The sequence below is a fragment of the Neolamprologus multifasciatus genome, chromosome 4 (genome assembly GCF_963576455.1).
Source record: "Neolamprologus multifasciatus chromosome 4, fNeoMul1.2, whole genome shotgun sequence".
In the NCBI taxonomy this organism is placed as follows: Eukaryota; Metazoa; Chordata; class Actinopteri; order Cichliformes; family Cichlidae; genus Neolamprologus; species Neolamprologus multifasciatus.
In genome coordinates, this window is record NC_140442.1 from 14,409,674 (window position 1) to 14,418,614 (window position 8,941).

General features: G+C 40.9%; 1 long non-coding RNA gene across 1 annotated transcript; it reads left to right on the forward strand.

Annotated features, from left to right (window-relative positions):
* The first annotated feature begins 1,421 nt into the window (after positions 1-1,421).
* Positions 1,422-8,649, forward strand: LOC146520050 (uncharacterized). Its single transcript, XR_014873576.1, has 2 exons — positions 1,422-1,955; positions 2,033-8,649. It is a non-coding gene; the product is annotated as an uncharacterized LOC146520050 (long non-coding RNA).
* The last annotated feature ends 292 nt before the right edge of the window (positions 8,650-8,941 follow it).

The following is an 8,941-nucleotide window of genomic DNA, read 5'->3' on the forward strand; positions in this document are numbered from 1 at the left end:
CTCTGGACAATTTCGCTGAGCACAATTTGCAGTCCGCCTTTGTTTTCGCGTCTTCGTTCACTTTGAAATAGTTCCACACGGCTGACTTGTTTCGCCTGCCCTTCTCCCTGCTCTGAGCTGCAGCCGGGGCCTGGGGGCGGGCACTCGGGGCCTGTGATTAACCCCTTATATGCCGCTCAAACATAGACAGATCTCAGACTGTGGTATCGGTCCCCGGTATTGGGGGACTTTTAACGAGTACGAGTACTTTAGAAAATGTGGTATCGAGGCCGATACCCGATATCGGTATCGGTGCATTCCTAGTAGCTGGAATAGCAACATACACAGCTGCACAGAACTTAATGACTTGGGAACAGACGCTGTCAGACTGTAGCTGCTCACAGAGATCTGCAAGGTATTTGCTGCTAGTAGGAAGGCCCTCCAGCACTGCATCAACGTAAATATCGGTGTCCTCCATAAGATCATTGTCTCTGGGCATCACACTGTCTGCCAGCGGTAACCGTGACAGCGTGTCGGCTGTGGTGAGGCTTTTGCCTGGAATGTGCCTTATAGCAGTGGTCCCCAACCTATTTTGCGCCACGGACCGGTTTGTGCCCGACAAAATTTTACGGACCGGCCTTTAAGGTGTCGCGGATAAATACAACAAAATAAAACTAGTACCGGTACCGAAAAAAATAAGATTTATTCATAACACACGTGAAAAGACCCAGGAGTTAACGAAAAAAAAGCGATAACAAAATAACGATAAAAACCCTGAAAACCATACATTTCACACCCGAGTCTCACTCTCGCAGCCCGGTACCAAATGACTTACGGACCGGTACCGGTCCGTGGCCCGGGGGTTGGGGACCGCTGCCTTATAGTGTAAGAATACCTCATTAGGCGCATGCGGAATCTCTGTATCCGCGATGGAAGCAAATCCAAGGCTTGCCCTCCAAGTAGGCTCACAAGTGACTTCTGGTCGGTGTCAATGGAAAATTGTACTTAGTAGTCAGTATAATCTTTTAATGATATAAGTTTGAATATGGTAGAATACTGCATGTAACCATTTGTGTTTAGAAGTATGTAGTTGGTCTCATCCTAGGAAGTCTGTAACATTCCAGAGTGTTCTGGCTTTCACCCCCACATCCTAGGAGCATGGGAAAAGGTCGTACCTTGTTTTATTGTTTTACGGTAGGATTAACGTAGTTATATCTGTTTCCAGTCTAAGTGGTTTTGGTTTGATGAACTGCTGGAGGTTTAGGGAAGTCATTTATGGGGTCACACTCTGACCACACACACACACCACACACACACACCACACAAGCACCCACTGAAATGTATAAATAAAGGACTAGGGCAAGTCCTCAGGGTCAGTCTCTGAGATTCACTCTTGGGGCTGCCCTTGCTAGCAACAAATTCTGTGTGTTTCTCCTCTCTGATTCTCTACTGAAGAAGTGTTTTAGAATATATCTCTTGACATTATTTGGTCCTTCGTAGCCGGATCAGAAAATATCAGAACTGTTATCTGTGACTCTGTTCCAAGATCCAGCACTGATTCCTGACGCCGTGGGAAGCCAGCACCGAAGCCTGTCGACAGCCCTCTTAGACGAGGAGAGAGCCCCAGGATGTGAATTCGTGTCTGGGCCGGTGTTTTTAGTCTGGTCCACGGCGGTGGGATTCAGTCTGATGATCCGAACCACCAGTGAGACGTCGGAGGGTGAGAAACACTATTTTGGTATATAAAACGGCCGCAAAGGTTTAAAAGTCACGTGATAAATTAGGTTGGGTTCGCCGAAAGGAACTGAATTAAATTTAGGTTTTAGAAGTAGCCGTAATTACTTCGTAAAAAATTAAAATAGGTTAGGATTCGCCGAAAGGAACTGAATTAAATTTAGGTTTCAGAGGTAGCCGTAAATACTTCGTGAGAAGATAAAATAGGTTGGGTTCGCCGAAAGGAGCTGAATTAGACTTAGGTTTTAGAGGTAGGCGAAATTACTTCGTGACAAATTAAAATAGGTTGGGTTCGCGAAAGGAGCTGAATTAGACTTAGGTTTTAGAGATAGCCGAAATTACTTCGTGACAAATTAGCGCGCAAATGTCTATATGTGTGTGTGTCTGGAAGTAAGTTGATTTTACAGCACAATATGCTGCTGAACTACTTCCATTTTTGTTTTCTTTGCTGAGGCTCAAGTACTGGTGACAAAGGAGAACGGTTGAGTTTCATCTCATAAAACTGATACCGCTTCACCGCTAGGGTGAAGTCGAAGGCCGTATCAGTAAACCACTCTGAAGTCAAGCGTGCCAGCGACGGCCCAGCAAAATCTTTGAAAATGGAGAATAAACAAGCGAAATTAACACCTGATGAGAAATGTTTAGAAAAACAACAAGCCGGAGCAGGACTAATCCAAAAGAAAGGGAGAGGAATGCATAGTGGAAGAGCAAGAGGTAGAGGCAGAGCTACACACACACCAAACAGTGGCTTTAGCACTACATGCTGGAGGTGTGGAAAAGAGGGACATTTTGACATTTTGGACATTTTTTTAACTCAGAATAGGATAGCAGCTCAGGTGAAGAGAGCAGTTCAGACTAGGAAGAACGTAATAATCCCTCACCAAGTGAAAATTAGAGATCAAAGTAGTTTAAAGTAGTTTAAAAAGGGTTGGAAACAGACCCGACTGAATAGATATAGATACAAGAGGAATAAAGTAAAATAAAGAAAAGGCTAAATTACAACTTATCTTTAATGTATTCATACTAATAATAGCAAGGATAACAACCTGTAAACTGGTGTTAATGATGAAATAATATTAATATGAAGAGGCACCTCAGTCAATTATGATGTGAGGTGGATAATTGTTGAAAGTAATCTGCATTAAGCTTAGGGTTGCTCAAATTCAGTACAATGACATATGAAGTAAAATAGGTAAATATTTTAACTAATTCCGTGTATAGAGGCACTTGACCTGTTTGAAAAACTGTCATCCTAATATGAGCCATTGTTGAGATATAGAGCACACCTATGAAAACAACTAATATGCTGAACCCTGTATAAAACAGCTGAAAACTACATGATGGAGAAGCTGACTTGAATATGAAACCACTGCGAGGTTGCGTTGTGGTCTCTTCTGAGCTGATGAGCAAGCTACACATTATCAGATCAGGAGCTGGCTGAGAACTCTTCAAAGAGAGGGAAACAGAACTATGATAACTGTGATAACTGGAGTGTGCAGCGTTTCCGTGAGCAGTTTTCCTGCATCTTGACTCATGTGTGTAGCGTGTTCATAGCATCAGCATTATGTTTTTGTTTATTTGTTTTGTTGGGTTGAAAATAATTCAATAAATTTGTGATCATATTTATGGATCACCATGGCACATGCCATTGGCCAAATGATTTATTTACGCAGATGAAAAAGTGAGTGTGAATGCGTCTGACGTCATAGTGTTTTTGTGCGCTGTGTAAAAGTAATTGCCTCTGATTGTGAGAGTGGTGATTCTGCAGGTCACCAGCTATTGTAAAGAAAAAGAAAAAAAAAAGAGTGAAAAAGAGACAAAATTTACATTGTAGATGAAAAATAATCATAGGAAAAAGGTTTTGTGTTGATCAGCCAAGAACAACTACAATCTCATTTTCTGCTTTTAAGAAAGGACTGTTCACAAAAACAGAGAGAGATATGTGTTGATTAATCAGTGATAATAATAATGAAAATGTTTTAGTTTGTCACTTTCAGGTGAAAAGCAGACCTGAATCAATTTTCCACATGTAGCGGTCGGAAGAAAGTTATAGTTTAACATCATTAGAAACATTCAGGCCAAGTTTCTGGCTAACTTATTTACAGCACCATGCGTCTCTCAAACTCACAAGCGAGCTCTCACTCCTCCCTGAAGACAAGGAATGCAGCTCCCAAGAGCAATAACATGGCAGATAAAGAGACAGCAGCAAAGTCCTGGGCAAAGAGTCCCAGCAAGCAGCAGCAGTGTGGACAAACAGCATCAGAGAAGAAAAGCAAAACCATCATCCTGCATGATTGGATGAATGGCACTGTGTTCCCAACAAGCTGCAAATTCACTGTGCATGTGAAAAGAACGTTTGAGGAGAACTGAGGAGACTGTTGGAGTTTGACATTTGCCACCTTTGGAGAAAATGGCAAGAAGAGACAGTGGAACACAGGACAAAGCTGAAAGAGAACTGCCTGCTATTGGACTGTTGAAGTGGGAGAGGACAACAGTGAGAGTAAGTGAGAATGCTGGTGTTTAAAGTGGGAAATCAAAATTTGGGTTAGCAAACCTGGGAAAAACAAAACTGACTGCTTAAGTGGGAAATTGTGAAGGAGTCTGAAACACTGCAAAAAGAAACATACAAAATCACACACACACAAGCAGAACATGTATTAACCCTACTAACACTTCCAAACACAAGAGAGCTCATGAAGATTAGACAACATCTTAAGCATGTGAGTCTGTTTACCATCTTGTCCAAGTCACTTAGTGTGATGAGAAGTGATGCAAAGACCAGTGGACTCATAGCACATCAGTTACAAACAGTGTTGGTCAAGTTACTTGAAAAAAGTAATCAGTAATTAATTACTGATTACTTCCCCAAAAAAGTAATCCCGTTACTTTACTGATTACTTATTTTCAAAAGTAATTAATTATTAAGTACTTAGTTACTTAGTTACTTTTTAAAAACATGATTTACAACCTGAATAGGTGATAAAGCGATAGATCTTTCAGCCCAATTCTACTTTTTCTGCATAATCCATCATACAAAATATAATCAAATGGAAAAGTCTCTTTTTAAAACTTGTTTTGTTAGTTTTAATCTTTTAACTTTATGCATGAAGCAAAATTTTAATTATATGCACCATTCTCTGACTGGAAGAAATTAGTTTAACATTTAAACCTATTTTCTGCACATTCCAGCACATAATAAATATATATATATATATATATATATATATATATATATATATTTGTGTTTACACTCACTCTTTCAGATGCAAGTAAAACACAGCAGAAAATAAATAAAGTCAAAGACTAGCGGTCCTTTTGCTCTATTTTCACCTGTAAAGCAGGAGTAGAGTAGGCAGAGGTTTATCCTGGTGCAGGTGTGCCGCAGCGGTCAGTGGAAGGATACCGCAGTTTCTCTGTGAGTTTCTCATTGTGCTTGCATGGAAGTTTAGGGGGGTTTTTTCGCTGTAAAAAGAAGTTTTCTTCCCACGCACAGCGGACACTAATGTTTTTGTCACTTTTTACGGAATCAAACTCAAAATAAGGTCAGTACTTCCACGCTTTAAACGCTGCATACTCATACTCTCTCCCGCACTCGATATATGATCCATTGTTGATCTGCACACAGCTGTTGTCACGAACATCACACTCGCTTACGTCACTGTCATGAGACATTCTCGCAAGAAAATCACGGTTTTAGTAACGCAGTAACGCAGCGTTCCTACGGGAAAGTAACGGTAATCTAATTACCGTTTTTGCAATAGTAATCCCTTACTTTACTCGTTACTTGAAAAAAGTAATCGGATTACAGTAACGCGGGCCCATTTCTGGTTACAAAATGATTAAATAATAGCAGAGAAATGTGTAGGAAAGGCAGCTTTAAGAACATGTTCTGCTGGATATGCAGCTCCACAGACATGCATTAAACCTGCCTAATAACACAAACACACATGCAATGAAAATTAGCTTGTTATCTCTCATCAGTGTTAAAATAGTGTGAATTTAACAGACACTTGTTATCAAATGCTGAATTTATCCAATGCAAAAGATTGACTCTCTAGGTTGCAGGACAACAGTTTAACTTTTGTGGGGAAAAAAAGATTCTGGTTTGACCAACCAGTGATCAGACAATAAATTTAGTTGTTAATACAGTAAATTGGGAGATGCTTCCTGCTTGATTGATGCAGCACAAGTAATTTACTGTATGAGGGAAATTCTATTTTTGTGATAATATTTTGAACATGCATTTCTGTTGTCCTGTCATCTTAGTGGGTTAATAGCTGATATGCAAATTAGTTGATCGTTCTTAGATTAATGAAAGGTGACTGAATTCTAGCACGAGTGAATGGGATATGTTGGAGTTTGTTAGAGTGGAGACTCTAAAACACTGAGTTTCCTGTTTTGATGTGTGAGTGAATCCTGTACCTAGATACACAACTCTGAATACATAAGAACAAACGTCTTTTGTGAAATAGCTGATGACATGTCTCACGTTTTATGATGACGGGAAAAAAGAAAAACTGGATAATATGGATCTGTGGCCCAAATGAGTGAAAGGCACAGACTTGGGGATTAAACTCATAACATATTAGGCTTATGTTGTGTGTTGTGCAGCTGATGGCTGGTTTGGAGTGAATCTAGCTGATGATTTTTCTTTTGTTGTGAAGTTGAGCCTGCCAATTAGTATGATGGTATGATAAACCATGCTAATGGTATGATTTACCCTCCTGAGATGAGGAGCTTGTGTCATGACGTAACAAGGCCTTTTTATTTTGATACTTTCACAGTGCACTGAAAGTTTTGTTCGATAATCTCTGTTTGAGCAGATCTGCACGATTAGAAGCGCTATCGTTGTCAAGAAAATTGTTACAAGTGAGTTTCTCCACATTAAAATGGGCTCAGGAGAAAGCCACTTATTTGGGACAATTAGAAAATGAGAGTCCCTGCCTAAAAAGGATTCAGCGAGGTAATCCAATCTAAAATTCTTCTTTTTTCTTTTGAAATGACGTCATTTTGCTGAGGGTGGAAATCAAATGTGGCGATAGTTTCCACTATCAGCAAAGAAAGAAAGAATGAATGAATAAATGGAAATAAAAACTGACTGATAAAACCTGACAAGACTTGACCACGACTCAAAGTTAACCTCCACCTAGACAGGCCAAAAGGGTGGATGAATTTATGTGTTTCTTTTAACAGGAGCAGAAAGATGACAGCAACATCCGAGGTTGCATACCAATTTAACTTTTAAATGCCACTTTCTGTGTTTGTGAATCTACCAGGGGTGTTATTCATGGGTTTGTGTTGCTCACAGAGATTATTGTGAGAAAGAGTGTATACACCCGCGCAGCGCTAACATTTACATTTCTTTTCTACAGCATTACAGTTCTTCATGTGACTTGATCATGTGATTTATACTAGGACAACTAGTTAATGTTTTTCTACTACAGGATTTCTGGGTTTATGTGTGAAGAAACTGTGTTTATAGGTTATGAGTTGGTGATGCTGTTACACTGTGTTTCCTGTGTTGAAAACTAGTGTCACTTCTTCCCACAGCTATGGATGGCTAACTTTATGGTCTTTTTATGGCATCTCTGGAACCTGTCGACCTGCGTCTGACCACAGGGATGGTCAATGTGTATTGCTAATGTTTGTTTTTCTAAGAGTACATGTAGGGGATTCAACAGAAGCGGACAAGTGACATGAGAAAAACAAATAAGAGATGCAGTGTTTATGGAAATAATTGTAGTTTACTGATTTGAAAAAACCTGCACATGATACTTGTCTTGCTGATGTTGAATGCTTTATTACTCTTATGATATAGTTGTTTATAAGTGTGAAGTTTGATTTCACTTCCAGATCTTGTTTTCCAGGCCATTATGGTGTGTATGCAGGCTCCTGGCGGAGCCAGTTTTTAAGCAAACTTAATATGCAAAACACACTAACATCTTTTATTGCAGGATTATAGGTCCGGGGTGGTGCTGCTCCAGAGGAGGAGATGCTCTGATGTTGCCTGGGACATGATCTAGCTAACCTTTTTCTTTAAGACAGGAATCTGGTTTTGATGAGTTGACTCATGGGAGTGTCCATGCGTCAAGAGGAGGGGTCCAGGATTAACATGAAACAATGAATTAACATTAAACTATGTTTTATATGATTTTTGCAGCGATTTGTGTGATTAACAGTTCATTCAACGGGTATTAAGCCTATGCAAGTGGTGCATCCATGTTCAGATGAGGCTTTGATGGCCTATAAGTGAAGTTCACTGAACTAAAGAATGTGGTTTGATGATTGTTGACATGCTCTCCAAATAGAAGTTTTTCCTCCTAGCAAGGAAATACAGGTGCAGCAGTCATCTCCTGAGGAATCTTCAGAGGCCCAGTGAGAAGCGAGAACCATTCCAGGCATAGCTGACAGCCCAGGCAGTGGTTGAGGTCAAAGGTCAAGCTGGTTGGGGCCCATCATGAGATCAGACTTTGGAGCCACAGCAAGGACCACGAAACTGCGTTGGAATGAGAGCTGTGCCAAAGGGGATTTCCAGAGGCCAACGGAGGAGATTGTGGACAACAGACGGGCACCTGAAGGATGAGGGGAGCGTGCCAAGCTCCATTGACAGCGCAGGGGGAGTCCGAGGATGACATCATGGGTGGCTGTAGCTCAGGTGGTAGAGCAGGTCATCTACTGATCGGAAGGTTGGTGGTTCGATCCCTGGCTTCCCCAGTCTGCATGCCAAATATCCTTGGGCAAGATACTAACCCCAAATTGCTCTCCAATGCATCCATTGGAGTATGAATGTGTGTGAATGTTACTTAGAAAGCACCTAGAGAAATGTGCTTGTGCGAATGGGTGTGAATGGGTGAATGTACAAGTTGTGTACAGCGCTTTGAGTGCTCAGAAAGAGTAGAAAAGCGCTATATAAGAACCAGTCCATTTACCATTTACCATCATGATTCTGTGAAAAGCACAGGAACCAGAAGCTATGGTGGTGATGACAGCAGTTTCCTATGAACATCACCTAATGCTGTGTCACTGTACTGTGCATACGATGACACTCTGAAGACTGCTGGGATCATAACAGCAGTAAGATAACTGGACCCAGCACCCTTTCCACAGAGGGGTTTTCCTGCAGAGGATGGACAGTAGAAGAGTCATAAATATTCCTATCGCAGGACGAAGGCCTAAAGTGAGGTGATGGGGGTTGATAGAGGCCATTTCAAGTGCTTCTGACCACTCC